Consider the following 17971-nt stretch of genomic DNA (forward strand, 5'->3'; position numbering starts at 1 on the left):
GACAGATTTGACGTACGAATGCGGAAATAACATATCCGAGGCTACGCTTATTGGATTGAGGCGTAACCTATGCCGTTTCGAAGCTAAGATATAGGGCTGCAATATTCATGAAGGTCACTTAGTCCAGTTCCTAATGTAGCTTAGTCAAATCCTCAAATTACTAAACCAGAAACCAATTCGTCGGCTATATAACCGCATTACCCTGTAATGGTCATATCTCAGAGTACAAAAGTCCGAATCAGGTGTTCTTGGAGGCATTTAAAAGCTAAGTCAGAATACTATAACTTTCATGTTTTGGCCCAGAGCTAAATCAGTACGGCTCCTAGTCAAAAAACGTGATAAACTGGACTTAACTGATGAAACGGACTGCTGGGAAATATTTGAAACAGTAAGGGTATTTCGGACTTTTCATGACCTACGTTACTCCGATTGGGCTGAAATTTTACAGCCACCTACAAAATACCATTCTATACAACTTTCCTTCTTTGACCCAAAGCCAATTCGGCCTCTAACACACAGATACAAATTCGGACAGAATGTAAGCTAGAATTTCCAGAAATCTGAAATTTGTAGTTTCTAGTGCAACTTTCCCCAATTTCTCACCTCTCACACTACCAAAACATCTTATACAACATTAATTGTAACATACAAGCATCATACATCAAGTTGGGCAGAAATTCCACAGCCCTAGTTCATCAAATAAATTGGGGAAAAACTTCTACACATGCTAGCATCCATGAGTCCACCACCAATCAAGCTACTAAGCTTACTTTAACCATGATTGAAAGAGAAAGTTAGAGAGATATCATCCTCTTACCTTGATTAGAGTTCACCAAGTGTAGCCCAAGCTTTCTCTTTCCAAAATTTCACCAACAATCACTAACTAATCACTCAAAGGTAAGTTTAATCGGTTTAGAAATTTAATTTGTCACTTGGTTGGTTAGAATCAAGAAGAAGGAATTGTTTCTTGCTCTCACTTTTTCTCTCCCTCTTGGTCGACCAGCTGCTGGAAAAATGAAGAGGAAAGTGCAGAAAATTGGTTTAAGAAGGCTAGTTAATTACTTGGCCAAGAAACTCTAGGGTGGCGACAAGTGTCGCCACCACCACCTTTCATTTTTCTCTTTCTTCCTTGCTATTTTCTAGCCTCAAATTTTCGGTCAAAGCAGCTGCCAAACAAGAAGATATTTTGCTCAAAAGTCAATAAGCTTGTATGGTAAGAAAGTGGTGGTCAAGTGGTACGTTCAACCGGTAGTGCGCGGGACCCGCCGGTTCGCGCCGTTTTTCTTAAAAACTCACGTACTACTGTTTTTTTTTCTTCCCATACTCTAACCTTATATCATTGCTACTACTCACATATGATTTTTCACTTAAAAGTCACTTTTAATCACCAAATTGATCCTTGGTCAGTACCGAAAATTCATCCGGCGAAAAATCGCGAAAACCCTAATTTTGCTCAAATCTTGAAACCGAAGTGTAAAACCCTATTTCCAGGTTCATCTGCACTTATTGTTGAACAATTGGGTAGTAGGGCCTTAATAAATAATAATTTTCAAATAAAAGGAATTTTTTTAAGAAAACGTGAGGAATTTACAATTTCAATAATTAACATTAGAATCTCTAGTAAAATATGAAAGATTTAAGAAACCGTTTAGTCACAAGTAAACTAGAGTTTTTGATTAAAACATTAGGGTTTCTAGTCGTTTAAAACGAAATAAGGTTTTAAATCAAACCCGAAGAAATATACTTTAATATTTTCTTCACAAACAACCTCCTAATATTCGGGATGTTACAATCTCCCCTCCTTAAAAGAATTTCGCCCTCGAAATTCCAACGGGTACTAAGAGTCCTTTAAAGTCAATCAGGTACTAGAAATCACTCCAATTCCTTATATATGACCTTATCATTTAGTAAAGAGCTAAGAGATAACCAAATAGATCATGCAAAAAGGGCTCAATTCACATAACTAGCCCTGAGTTGAAAGTAAAGTCTCAGATATTCGAAAAATTTAGAACATGGCTTAGCCTCAAGTCGAAAATTTCTCAAGTCGAAAATTTTACCCCTGGCGGTGCTTGGAAACACAACAGGCAAAGGCTCACCAGAGAGTTTTAGTTCAACCGCTACAGAGAAGAAGTAGCTGGTCTACAGCCCCACAAATACGAATAAGTTCAAAAGAAAGGTCAAAGCAGGGTTCAAACATATAAGTTCAAAAGTAGATTCAATTACTTCAAGTTCAAGAAGCACGGGTACAAATAAGAACTCACTCGACTAGCCTATACCCAGCAATTCACATTCTCAAACAGTCGCCGAATTCAAATCCACCTATAGGTCATATTACTCATGTGTAAAAATCAAATCAGGTCCATTACATGTACGTAAGAACACACTCGCCAAAACAAGTTCAAGTCCCAAATGAGCTCATTTTAGTCTGTCTCAGACAGTTCAAGTATTGCAAACCCCTTTGATCGGTCCAATAACAAGGTTAAATGTTAGAATCATCCACGCTTTAACCTTTCCATCAAAACTCACCTCAAGTGCAATCAAGATACAGACCCTTATTCTAACGCTCTTCACTATATGATACCCAAGTACAAGAATCCACAATAAGACAATTCACAACTCGAGCCGGCCGGTCCCAAGAGTAAATCATCCATATTAGAGATTCCTACCTGGCATAACTAACTAAGGTCTCCAACAATAGACAATTGTTCCACACTTAACAAGCCAATCCCCACAGTCCGAGAACTCTCTCCCGGCACGAGCTCAATAGGAGCTCTGATACCATCTGTGACGACCCCACCTCCCCCTAAGGCGTACCAAAGGGTTCGGCGGACCGCCTGCCCAGCTCTCGCCAGGACTCACTCACTATCTTAATCGAGTCACGTACACACATCCATGAACCATAAATAACATTCCCAATTCAAGCTTATAATTTACATTAATAGAAATCGAGGTACAAAGTCTCAACACACCCAACTAGTTCAATACGTATACAATCCAAGTACAACATGTTCCATTCGAGGAATAGCGCGAGTACAAGACCAAAAAGTCAAAAGTCAAAACAAAAGGCTACGCTAGTCTTTTACAAGTCTCACGCGTCACTCATACCCCTGAAAGGAAAACAAATGGAGTGGAATGAGCTAAAAGCCCAGTGAGGTTCCAAATAGCAAATTGACCATTATTTAGAAGTACAAGTTTTCGGTATAGCAAAGTAACAAGCATGAAGAGTTCATAAAGGTGAGTAATAACACGTCAAGTAGCAATCTCAAAATGAGCGAGTATAAAAATTTTCATAAGAAACAATCATCCAATAAACAATAATCATTTCAAGCATAAGGATACGGATGACTCTCAGGAGCCAAATTCCCATTACATTACCAGAAGCTTGATCCCGTAGTAGTTGACACTCCGTCAACTTTCAAGTAAGTAACCAATCCAGTAGAACACCACTTAAACGACTCTCCGTCCACCGTTCAACCCCCAGCTGGGCCCAAAATCCTCAAGAACATGGGTGGTAATACTCGAGTATACCGTTAGTCGAGGAGATAACACTCCACTCGACATTACAAATGACCCAGGGTTTGTTATCTAATCGACCAGACCCTTGCCGGCTCGACTCGAGTAACTCGCCACAGGGTTTCCGGAATTCCAGGAAGTGCGCGCATCATAATCAAGTATCTCAAAATGAGCGAGTATAAAAATTTTCATAAGAAACAATCATCCAATAAACAATAATCATTTCAAGCATAAGGATACGGATGACTCTCAGGAGCCAAATTCCCATTACATTACCAGAAGCTTGATCCCGTAGTAGTTGACACTCCGTCAACTTTCAAGTAAGTAACCAATCCAGTAGAACACCACTTAAACGACTCTCCGTCCACCGTTCAACCCCCAGCTGGGCCCAAAATCCTCAAGAACATGGGTGGTAATACTCGAGTATACCGTTAGTCGAGGAGATAACACTCCACTCGACATTACAAATGACCCAGGGTTTGTTATCTAATCGACCAGACCCTTGCCGGCTCGACTCGAGTAACTCGCCACAGGGTTTCCGGAATTCCAGGAAGTGCGCGCATCATAATCAAGTATATCAAGTCAATTGCAACAATAAACAAGTATATCACGTAAGGGCAAGTGCGATAAAGTACACTCTTGCCCTATCAATTCACGTATATAACATGTACTCATATTGGTCACGTATCAAGTTCAAGTATCTAGTGCAATTCGGTATTTGAAAGCACTCACCAAAAGATATAGTGCCTTTACTGGTCACTTTCAGGTTATACTCCGGGTTCGGAGTCCAAATCTGCGATAAAACTCAGTTTGAGAACTTTGAAACATGACTAAGATTCGAAACTTAGACGTTTCGTTCAATAAAATCAAGAAATTGAAATTCACTCGGATGGTAGTCGTGAAACACTTGCTCGCTTTTTAAATGGTAAAACTTTGTAACATTTATACTTGAAAATGCCATGCAAGTCGAAAGTATAAGGAAAACATACTCCGAGCAATCATTATTTCCTTTCTCAAGGGTACAAGTTCGGCCAAGTCCTTCCTTATATACCCCGGAACAAAAATACTCAAGTACCCTAGATGGTTCAAACACTATTCATATCAATTCGACCCAAGTCGCAAGTGTATTTATATAGTTCTCGAGCGTAAATTCGGGCAGCATGCCCTTTGTGTTTACCTAATTTTCCAGCCATTTAGGCTTCATTATTTTTCTCAACCACAACCCAACATCACATATGTCAACAATTCATGTCCAGAGCCGTTCCATAGGCTCACAATATCATAATAACAAGAATCACAACAATGACAAGTGCAGAAATTCAACTTAGCACAAGACAGATTTGACGTACGAATGCGGAAATAACATATCCGAGGCTACGCTTATTGGATTGAGGCGTAACCTATGCCGTTTCGAAGCTAAGATATAGGGCTGCAATATTCATGAAGGTCACTTAGTCCAGTTCCTAATGTAGCTTAGTCAAATCCTCAAATTACTAAACCAGAAACCAATTCGTCGGCTATATAACCGCATTACCCTGTAATGGTCATATCTCAGAGTACAAAAGTCCGAATCAGGTGTTCTTGGAGGCATTAAAAAGCTAAGTCAGAATACTATAACTTTCATGTTTTGGTCCAGAGCTAAATCAGTACGGATCCTAGTCAAAAAACGTGATAAACTGGACTTAACTGATGAAACGGACTGCTGGGAAATATTTGAAACAGTAAGGGTATTTCGGACTTTTCATGACCTACGTTACTCCGATTGGGCTGAAATTTTACAGCCACCTACAAAATACCATTCTATACAACTTTCCTTCTTTGACCCAAAGCCAATTCGGCCTCTAACACACAGATACAAATTCGGACAGAATGTAAGCTAGAATTTCCAGAAATCTGAAATTTGTAGTTTCTAGTGCAACTTTCCCCAATTTCTCACCTCTCACACTACCAAAACATCTTATACAACATTAATTGTAACATACAAGCATCATACATCAAGTTGGGCAGAAATTCCACAGCCCTAGTTCATCAAATAAATTGGGGAAAAACTTCTACACATGCTAGCATCCATGAATCCACCACCAATCAAGCTACTAAGCTTACTTTAACCATGATTGAAAGAGAAAGTTAGAGAGATATCATCCTCTTACCTTGATTAGAGTTCACCAAGTGTAGCCCAAGCTTTCTCTTTCCAAAATTTCACCAACAATCACTAACTAATCACTCAAAGGTAAGTTTAATCGGTTTAGAAATTTAATTTGTCACTTGGTTGGTTAGAATCAAGAAGAAGGAATTGTTTCTTGCTCTCACTTTTTCTCTCCCTCTTGGTCGACCAGCTGCTGGAAAAATGAAGAGGAAAGTGCAGAAAATTGGTTTAAGAAGGCTAGTTAATTACTTGGCCAAGAAACTCTAGGGTGGCGACAAGTGTCGCCACCACCACCTTTCATTTTTCTCTTTCTTCCTTGCTATTTTCTAGCCTCAAATTTTCGGTCAAAGCAGCTGCCAAACAAGAAGATATTTTGCTCAAAAGTCAATAACCTTGTATGGTAAGAAAGTGGTGGTCAAGTGGTACGTTCAACCGGTAGTGCGCGGGACCCGCCGGTTCGCGCCGTTTTTCTTAAAAACTCACGTACTACTGTTTTTTTTTCTTCCCATACTCTAACCTTATATCATTGCTACTACTCACATATGATTTTTCACTTAAAAGTCACTTTTAATCACCAAATTGATCCTTGGTCAGTACCGAAAATTCATCCGGCGAAAAATCGCGAAAACCCTAATTTTGCTCAAATCTTGAAACCGAAGTGTAAAACCCTATTTCCAGGTTCATCTGCACTTATTGTTGAACAATTGGGTAGTAGGGCCTTAATAAATAATAATTTTCAAATAAAAGGAATTTTTTTAAGAAAACGTGAGGAATTTACAATTTCAATAATTAACATTAGAATCTCTAGTAAAATATGAAAGATTTAAGAAACCGTTTAGTCACAAGTAAACTAGAGTTTTTGATTAAAACATTAGGGTTTCTAGTCGTTTAAAACGAAATAAGGTTTTAAATCAAACCCGAAGAAATATACTTTAATATTTTCTTCACAAACAACCTCCTAATATTCGGGATGTTACAATCTCCCCTCCTTAAAAGAATTTCGCCCTCGAAATTCCAACGGGTACTAAGAGTCCTTTAAAGTCAATCAGGTACTAGAAATCACTCCAATCCCTTATATATGACCTTATCATTTAGTAAAGAGCTAAGAGATAACCAAATAGATCATGCAAAAAGGGCTCAATTCACATAACTAGCCCTGAGTTGAAAGTAAAGTCTCAGATATTCGAAAAATTTAGAACATGGCTTAGCCTCAAGTCGAAAATTTCTCAAGTCGAAAATTTTACCCCTGGCGGTGCTTGGAAACACAACAGGCAAAGGCTCACCAGAGAGTTTTAGTTCAACCGCTACAGAGAAGAAGTAGCTGGTCTACAGCCCCACAAATACGAATAAGTTCAAAAGCAAGGTCAAAGCAGGGTTCAAACATATAAGTTCAAAAGTAGATTCAATTACTTCAAGTTCAAGAAGCACGGGTACAAATAAGAACTCACTCGACTAGCCTATACCCAGCAATTCACATTCTCAAACAGTCGCCGAATTCAAATCCACCTATAGGTCATATTACTCATGTGTAAAAATCAAATCAGGTCCATTACATGTACGTAAGAACACACTCGCCAAAACAAGTTCAAGTCCCAAATGAGCTCATTTTAGTCTGTCTCAGACAGTTCAAGTATTGCAAACCCCTTTGATCGGTCCAATAACAAGGTTAAATGTTAGAATCATCCACGCTTTAACCTTTCCATCAAAACTCACCTCAAGTGCAATCAAGATACAGACCCTTATTCTAACGCTCTTCACTATATGATACCCAAGTACAAGAATCCACAATAAGACAATTCACAACTCGAGCCGGCCGGTCCCAAGAGTAAATCATCCATATTAGAGATTCCTACCTGGCATAACTAACTAAGGTCTCCAACAATAGACAATTGTTCCACACTTAACAAGCCAATCCCCACAGTCCGAGAACTCTCTCCCGGCACGAGCTCAATAGGAGCTCTGATACCATCTGTGACGACCCCACCTCCCCCTAAGGCGTACCAAAGGGTTCGGCGGACCGCCTGCCCAGCTCTCGCCAGGACTCACTCACTATCTTAATCGAGTCACGTACACACATCCATGAACCATAAATAACATTCCCAATTCAAGCTTATAATTTACATTAATAGAAATCGAGGTACAAAGTCTCAACACACCCAACTAGTTCAATACGTATACAATCCAAGTACAACATGTTCCATTCGAGGAATAGCGCGAGTACAAGACCAAAAAGTCAAAAGTCAAAACAAAAGGCTACGCTAGTCTTTTACAAGTCTCACGCGTCACTCATACCCCTGAAAGGAAAACAAATGGAGTGGAATGAGCTAAAAGCCCAGTGAGGTTCCAAATAGCAAATTGACCATTATTTAGAAGTACAAGTTTTCGGTATAGCAAAGTAACAAGCATGAAGAGTTCATAAAGGTGAGTAATAACACGTCAAGTAGCAATCTCAAAATGAGCGAGTATAAAAATTTTCATAAGAAACAATCATCCAATAAACAATAATCATTTCAAGCATAAGGATACGGATGACTCTCAGGAGCCAAATTCCCATTACATTACCAGAAGCTTGATCCCGTAGTAGTTGACACTCCGTCAACTTTCAAGTAAGTAACCAATCCAGTAGAACACCACTTAAACGACTCTCCGTCCACCGTTCAACCCCCAGCTGGGCCCAAAATCCTCAAGAACATGGGTGGTAATACTCGAGTATACCGTTAGTCGAGGAGATAACACTCCACTCGACATTACAAATGACCCAGGGTTTGTTATCTAATCGACCAGACCCTTGCCGGCTCGACTCGAGTAACTCGCCACAGGGTTTCCGGAATTCCAGGAAGTGCGCGCATCATAATCAAGTATATCAAGTCAATTGCAACAATAAACAAGTATATCACGTAAGGGCAAGTGCGATAAAGTACACTCTTGCCCTATCAATTCACGTATATAACATGTACTCATATTGGTCACGTATCAAGTTCAAGTATCTAGTGCAATTCGGTATTTGAAAGCACTCACCAAAAGATATAGTGCCTTTACTGGTCACTTTCAGGTTATACTCCGGGTTCGGAGTCCAAATCTGCGATAAAACTCAGTTTGAGAACTTTGAAACATGACTAAGATTCGAAACTTAGACGTTTCGTTCAATAAAATCAAGAAATTGAAATTCACTCGGATGGTAGTCGTGAAACACTTGCTCGCTTTTTAAATGGTAAAACTTTGTAACATTTATACTTGAAAATGCCATGCAAGTCGAAAGTATAAGGAAAACATACTCCGAGCAATCATTATTTCCTTTCTCAAGGGTACAAGTTCGGCCAAGTCCTTCCTTATATACCCCGGAACAAAAATACTCAAGTACCCTAGATGGTTCAAACACTATTCATATCAATTCGACCCAAGTCGCAAGTGTATTTATATAGTTCTCGAGCGTAAATTCGGGCAGCATGCCCTTTGTGTTTACCTAATTTTCCAGCCATTTAGGCTTCATTATTTTTCTCAACCACAACCCAACATCACATATGTCAACAATTCATGTCCAGAGCCGTTCCATAGGCTCACAATATCATAATAACAAGAATCACAACAATGACAAGTGCAGAAATTCAACTTAGCACAAGACAGATTTGACGTACGAATGCGGAAATAACATATCCGAGGCTACGCTTATTGGATTGAGGCGTAACCTATGCCGTTTCGAAGCTAAGATATAGGGCTGCAATATTCATGAAGGTCACTTAGTCCAGTTCCTAATGTAGCTTAGTCAAATCCTCAAATTACTAAACCAGAAACCAATTCGTCGGCTATATAACCGCATTACCCTGTAATGGTCATATCTCACAGTACAAAAGTCCGAATCAGGTGTTCTTGGAGGCATTAAAAAGCTAAGTCAGAATACTATAACTTTCATGTTTTGGTCCAGAGCTAAATCAGTACGGATCCTAGTCAAAAAACGTGATAAACTGGACTTAACTGATGAAACGGACTGCTGGGAAATATTTGAAACAGTAAGGGTATTTCGGACTTTTCATGACCTACGTTACTCCGATTGGGCTGAAATTTTACAGCCACCTACAAAATACCATTCTATACAACTTTCCTTCTTTGACCCAAAGCCAATTCGGCCTCTAACACACAGATACAAATTCGGACAGAATGTAAGCTAGAATTTCCAGAAATCTGAAATTTGTAGTTTCTAGTGCAACTTTCCCCAATTTCTCACCTCTCACACTACCAAAACATCTTATACAACATTAATTGTAACATACAAGCATCATACATCAAGTTGGGCAGAAATTCCACAGCCCTAGTTCATCAAATAAATTGGGGAAAAACTTCTACACATGCTAGCATCCATGAATCCACCACCAATCAAGCTACTAAGCTTACTTTAACCATGATTGAAAGAGAAAGTTAGAGAGATATCATCCTCTTACCTTGATTAGAGTTCACCAAGTGTAGCCCAAGCTTTCTCTTTCCAAAATTTCACCAACAATCACTAACTAATCACTCAAAGGTAAGTTTAATCGGTTTAGAAATTTAATTTGTCAGTTGGTTGGTTAGAATCAAGAAGAAGGAATTGTTTCTTGCTCTCACTTTCTCTCTCCCTCTTGGTCGACCAGCTGCTGGAAAAATGAAGAGGAAAGTGCAAAAAATTGGTTTAAGAAGGCTAGTTAATTACTTGGCCAAGAAACTCTAGGGTGGCGACAAGTGTCGCCACCACCACCTTTCATTTTTCTCTTTCTTCCTTGCTATTTTCTAGCCTCAAATTTTCGGTCAAAGCAGCTGCCAAACAAGAAGATATTTTGCTCAAAAGTCAATAAGCTTGTATGGTAAGAAAGTGGTGGTCAAGTGGTACGTTCAACCGGTAGTGCGCGGGACCCGCCGGTTCGCGCCGTTTTTCTTAAAAACTCACGTACTACTGTTTTTTTTTCTTCCCATACTCTAACCTTATATCATTGCTACTACTCACATATGATTTTTCACTTAAAAGTCACTTTTAATCACCAAATTGATCCTTGGTCAGTACCGAAAATTCATCCGGCGAAAAATCGCGAAAACCCTAATTTTGCTCAAATCTTGAAACCGAAGTGTAAAACCCTATTTCCAGGTTCATCTGCACTTATTGTTGAACAATTGGGTAGTAGGGCCTTAATAAATAATAATTTTCAAATAAAAGGAAATTTTTTAAGAAAACGTGAGGAATTTACAATTTCAATAATTAACATTAGAATCTCTAGTAAAATATGAAAGATTTAAGAAACCGTTTAGTCACAAGTAAACTAGGGTTTTTGATTAAAACATTAGCGTTTCTAGTCGTTTAAAACGAAATAAGGTTTTAAATCAAACCCGAAGAAATATACTTTAATATTTTCTTCACAAACAACCTCCTAATATTCGGGATGTTACATCATGGATTCTGTTACAGACTCGTTGCAGAATCAACATTAGATTAAGTTACCACGAATAGATTTTTTAATGTTCATTCCCTCCTTGATAGTAATATATATACATATGTGTGTGTACGTGTCTGAGCGATATCAGCAAACAGATTAGCTGATTGACTGCTAGCTTGTCTTTTCTAGACAACTTTAAGGCAATGTTTTGAAAATCGGACCAGATCAGCTAGTTTGACCGGTGGAATCACGAACTAGCCATGACACCAGTTCGATTTTATATTATAGTTGAAATTGTCAAAAAATCGGTCAAACCCGTGAAAAGCGGTCGAATCGATGATTCTAGTATGGATCGAACTCGAGATCTTTGTTGTAGAAGACTAGTGTAGTAATCATTGCATCATAACATCCAATTAGTTTTTTTTATACCACATTTATATAAAAACAACTTTCCATCTTTCTTTCCTCCGTTTTCTCAACAAAATCTCATTTTCTAATGATTTTTTCTTTTTAATCTTCAACTCTCTCTCTCTCTCTCTCCTCTATACTTTTGTCACCCCTTTTTTAATCAAACCTCTTTAGTTTTAATTTATTGATGTTTTTTTCCATCTTTTAATTTTATTTTTGTCTATTAAATTGAAACAATTTAAAAAATAATTATTTTTCTTTAATCCTAAAGACTAATTATTAAATGCCGCAACCACTCACTTTCATCTCATTGTTTGCTTCTTATCAAGTTTGCATCTCTATTTTCGATTCTCTTGACTTCCTCTAAACTCCAAAATTTTTTTAAGTTGCAATCTTTAAATCCCAAAAACGTGAATTAAAATTTAAACTCACAATGTCTAATTTTCATAGACGTGAATTTTCTATAATTTCAAAATATTGTGGTATTTTTAGGTTGGATTTACATTTTTTTTGATAGATATAATTGAGATTGAGATGAAATTTATTTATTTCAACTGATAATTTAAAATTTTTATTTTTGAAAATCCAATTTCTTTGAAAATATTAAACTTTTCATCATATAAAATTTTAAATTAGTCTATTTTTTGCATATATATATATATATATATATATATATATATTTATATAAATTATTTTTAAAAAAATTCATTGAACCAGGGTTGAAATGGTCCGATCAATTGAATTTTAACCCGAACACCTCACTGGTTCAATTAACGGTCCGAGTTTTAAAACATTGCTAGGAAACAAGCTGGCTCTACAATATTGGGTGTAATGTGTGTTCACGGTGCACTATGTTCAAATGGCAAAAACTTGGGTGGATCCAAACTATGAGCTCGCTCATAGACCAAGTGATATATAATACACCACCTCATCATAATCTTCCTTTTTTAAAAAAAATTTTTGGTGCACTCTCACTTCCAAAACTCACAGTCGTGCTTCAGACAATTCTTCTACCTCCCTTCACAGTTTAGACAACTCTCAATTGAGATTCAGATTTGCTTTTTTCCCAAACCCCAATCACCACCACCATTATTAATGCCCATCCCTTCTCTTCCCTTTCTCTCTCTCTTTCTTCCTGTCCCCCAATCAACACGGTTGCCTACCCCTTCACTTCGTGCAACCGCTGAAATCTCTTGCTAACCCTCCCTCAAATCTTTAAACTCAGTCCCCTTCATCAAAAGTTTCTTCTCCCCTACAAGCACTCACTTTTGTTTGTCCGAGCAAGTAATCTGCGACACCTCTTTAATTTCCTCCAAGAAATTTAAGGCTGGTGATGTGTTTTTAGTAAATCTGAAAATCAGATGAAAGGAGTATGGGTTTTCATTTTTCTAAAACTAAATTTCCTTGACAATGGATAGTCTCAAGGAGTAATTGATCTACTCCATCTTTTTCTTTTTACTTTTCAACATCTTGAAAGCAGAGAAAGCACTGTCCAGGTTTGTGGGATGAAGACAAATAATCTATCCAAAATTAAGCTGATCTTGATGTGGTTGCTAATCTAAGGCTTCCTGCTATGTCTAAAAAAAAAAAATCCAATCTAGTGATAAATATTCGAGGGCCTTGATTTGGAACTTTTGGATGGGTAGAAAATTTCTCATGTTAAAAAATACTACTAGATGATGAAGGAAATTATTTTCCTTTTTTCTTTTTAAGAAAAAGCTTGGCAAAGTTATGTAAGAAGGAGATAGAGCGATCGAGATTCCCACTTGAAATTCGTCGAAATTGGTCAGACAGATATGGTAGACGCCCAGAATTCCACATAAAATTGAATTTCTCAATATTCATTCAACTATGATGATATGACAAATTGTAGACCACTCGGTCTATGGGTGCGGCAATAGACTGAACCTACTCAAATTTTTGCCCAATCAAATAGGGTTGTAAATCAATTGAGTTCTTATTGAATAGTTTGGATTCATATGAGCATGATTTGAAAGCGCATGTAACTGGCATTTTGAGCATGTTTACTACATTTTACATTACTTAGCCTATTGTCATTAGTTTGTTAATTGAGACAACTGCCAAAGGATGATTGGTGCTCTATAAAGTATGGGAGGTTATTGAAAAAAGGCGTTGGTTGTAACAGAATTATTTCCATTTCCTCTCTCTCTCTCTCTCTCTCTCTCTCTCTCTCTCTCTCTCTCTCTCGAATCAATTGAATATCCTTCTTCTTACTAATCTTTTTCTTTACTTCATATCTTCGTAGCTTCATTAATTCTATTTTAATTTCTTCATAAAATTACCAAAATAATTTGCAAGCCTCTAGAATGTGACAAATTAGTACCCAGGCAAGGTTGACCTTCGGATCAGTAGTTCATTTAACAAACCAATGGCAGATAGAACAAAATTGAAGCTCCTGGAGGAACAAATCAAGAAGCAGTATAGGAAAAATTCAAGAATCTATGGAGAGTCTTCAATAATAGTGGAGTCAATTTCAGGTGAAGATGGAGGCAAAATTGTGGGAGCAAATCAAGAAAATTGATTCTAGAATTGATTCATTTCTGGAAAAGATAGAAGAACAGGAGCAGAAATTCGACGCAAAGGTGGATTCTCTCATGGTGGGTAGGAACACTATAATGAAGATGCTAAACAAAGAGAAAGTTCAAGAAGATCATTTGATAATCAACAAGGCCCTTGCTGCTAACTCCTAATTTGCATGCACGGATTGGAAATGAAAGGAACTGATGATGAGTGGGGATATTTAACACTCCTTACCAACCAAGGGTGGAATTGAGTTACTTTTCTAGGGATAATCCCAGAGAATGGCTGAGGAAATGTAACAAATATTTCTTAGTTTTTCAAGTTCCCAAGTTGCTAAAGGCAGATTCAATAGAGGTCTTCTTGGAGGGGAGAGCAAAAGTATGGTATCCAGGAGTAAAATTCTCCATAGGAAAAATATACTGGCTGGATTTTTGTGATCCTTTTACTAAAAGATTTGGAGATAAGGGGCGTAGAGACGAAATGGAAGAATTCAATAAGTTACAACAGTTGGGAATTATGGAATAACATTAGGAGACGCTTGAGGAGGTTAAGGCATTAATGTTGACCAGAGATCCTAGACTCTCTTAACAATACTTCATCTCTAGTTTCTGAGTGGGTTGAAGGAGGAGATACAACCTATAGTAAAAATGATGAAAAAATGAACTCTATAGAAAACTTTTGCGGTAGTTAATCTGCAGGATAGGAGAAACAATCTACTCTTTGGGAGTAAGAATATATGAGAATAGATTATGATTGTTTGGGTTTCTAAGTATATAAACATGATACTAAAAATGTTTACTATCAATTATTTCATGAAAGTGTTCTTATCTATGTCTTATAGAAAAATCTTTTTAATGTACTAAGCACGATGTCCCTTTAACTCTAAATGTTATGGGCAATTATATAAATTCAACCTAATGATAGTCATTAGATGGAATGTGATTAAGAATACCCTTAAAAAGTATTCAAAAGAACTAGGGGGGAGAATTGAGTTGGTGGGTAAGCTGTAGGCCTGTCAACGGGCCGAAATTCATTATTTCGGACCAGGGCCCGGCACACCATACCGGACCCGGATCCGACCCGTTTACCTAACGGGTCTTCTACTCTATGTTCCTGTTCCGAATCCGACGGATCTCGGATCCAGGTCAGGTCTACCCGAAAAAAATTATCAAAGCTTACAATTTCTAATAAAAATGAGAAAAAAAATATTTGTAAACTAATTTCTAACTAATACAAAAAAAATTAAATAAGAAAAGAAATCAAATTAACTTTACTCAAATACATCACCCTAATCAAATTATATTGATAAATATATATATTTTAAACTATTAATCCATTTATATCCGGATTCGAGTCTAATACGGGTCGGAATACTGTATTCCGTATCCGATCCCTTTTTTTGTTTGACAAAACGGATCCGGATCCGGGTTCGGGTAACGGAATTAAATCCCTACCCGTAACTGCAATAATTTCACGGATTCGGTCCGGATCCGAGTCTAGACCCGGACCGTTGACAGGCCTAGTAAGGTGGGATGTGACGGCCCCACCTCCCCTTAAGGCGAACCAAAGGGTTCGGCGGGCCGCCTGCCCAACTCTCGCCGGGACTCAGTCGATCACTACAATCCTCAAATATATTACAATATAAATCTCAAATATTACATCAAATGTTCCCACAATTACACATCCAAGTCTCCAATAATTACATGTCATAAGCGAAGCGAAAACAATTCCTAACTATACATAAAATGATTCCAAATCCAAATTGTACAAAATATAGGCCATCCATTCACGTGAATCAGCACAACAAGCCCTTCCTTCGCCTTGAGCCCTGCGGAGGGGAATAAAATATTTTTTTGGGGTGAGCTAGAAGCTCAGCGAGTAACCCGAAAAATCAGTAATCAAATCGGTTTCACAATAGTTCATTTCAATGATGTCATATATCAATGATGTCATAAATCAAATGATAAGTCCAGAAACAACTACAACATTTGCAAAACAGTAAATATGGAGTATCAATAATTCAAGAAACATTTACAATGGAAAGTGATAGTAACATTCATGAAAAAGATACGTTCGTTCTCCTGACATTTCCTCCTTCCTTCAATCTTTTGAAAAATGCATTTTCTTTTCTTTTATAAATAAACCCCTCGCTCATTTGGTCATTCATTTCATTCACCAGACTCCACCAACCTCCACCAACCTACAAAGGTAATACTCGAGTATACCAAACGTTCACCCAAGTCCCTAATCGCCCGACCAAGACCGTTTCTGGCTCGAGACGACCGGTAACAAGGGGCAATGGCCAGTTTAGCCCAAAAGGCTTACATCATGCGCAACTAGCATTTCAATAATTAAATCCTTGAAAATTGCACAGCTATTTAGGTCGAGTGCGATAAAGTACACACTCGCCTAGAAAGCTCGTTTTGGAAATCATTCAAAGCACTTAACACGTTATCAATCAATGACACAAGTCATGAAGTCAAGAAAATATAGCAAATAAGGAACACTCACATGCAAGCACGCATGATATGCAAGAAAACAGTTCAAAAGTAACTTTGGAAACAGTTCAAAAGTAAATAATGCAGGAAACGGTTCATAAATAACTTCAGAAATAGTTTGAAGTCACTCACCTCCATGGCTCAGAAACCATCCATCATATAACATTGCCTTGCTCAAATCCAAGTCTTATATCACAAACTCAAAGCAATCAAATCCTTTAAAACTTCGGACAGCACTTCCCCTAAATTTGCTTACTTTTCCGGCCATCATGGCTTCATTATTTCCTCAGCCAGTCCCAAAGGTACACACACAAATAAGTTCATCCAATAGCCATTCAGCAAGCTCCAAGTAGTACAAAGACAAGTCAAGCTAGGAAAAGTTCGGAAATGAAGGTTAAGCTCAAAACCAGAAAAATAGCTTTTGACGTTATTTTGCGGTAATGGTACCAAATGCGCTACGATTGTCGGATGAAGGTCCAAGACCCACCGTTTCGAAGCTAAGAGACAGGGCTACAATATTGCAGAAGGTCACTCAACCCAGTTTCGAGTGCAAACAGGTCAAAAAGGCAAGATACTATATCAAAAACGTAAAACAGATTCACCAAAACGCATTCTAGCGGAAACATCATAACTCAGGCTCTACAAGTCCAAATCCAGAAATTCCAAAGGCATATGGTAGCTAATACATCAAGATACATTTCATCAGAAGACCTCAAAGGCCAAGTCGTGCATTTTCATGATCGAAAATGGAAGACTACACGAAAACAGAAATCTGGGCGCGAAACAGGTTTCAAAAACAGTCAAGGGTAGTTCGGTCATTGCACATGATACAGTGGTCGGATCAAGCTGAAAATTTACAGGAAACTATTTTATAGCCTTGGCTACAACTTTCATGTTTTGGCCAAAATCTAATTCGGTGAGGATCAGGGTGAAAAGTCACGGTCAAATTGAGTGAAAAGGCAACCCTGTTCGCAGCACCCCTTCCCAGACCAGTCTCAGTATTTCCGACTTTTCTCACTCCACACTACTCCAATTGACCTGAAATTTTACAGGCACCTTTAAAACATCAATACCTACAACGTTCATGTTTTAAGTCAAGGCCAATTCGGCCTCTAACCATGAGATAAAAAACCGGACAGAATTGGGGATATAAAACCCTAACTTTCTCAAATTCCTTCCAAACCCAAAATTGGTTGCAATTACCAATCATTTACACCTACTAGAGTTATTAAACATCATTTCCAACCATCATGGACAGCCACAACATCATGATCAAATTAAACCAGAAAAATCATCAATAAATTAAAAACTTCACCAATTCATCTCAAACCAAGAAATAAACCACAAATTTCAGCACTCTAGCTCCCACTAGGCATAACTTAAGCTTCATTAAGTGTAGGAGGAAGTTCAATCACCACTCACCTTAGCAATAGAAGAGAGAGAACAACTAGGCACCTTAACCTTCCAAA

Source organism: Coffea arabica, chromosome 6c (assembly GCF_036785885.1).
Source record: "Coffea arabica cultivar ET-39 chromosome 6c, Coffea Arabica ET-39 HiFi, whole genome shotgun sequence".
In the NCBI taxonomy this organism is placed as follows: Eukaryota; Viridiplantae; Streptophyta; class Magnoliopsida; order Gentianales; family Rubiaceae; genus Coffea; species Coffea arabica.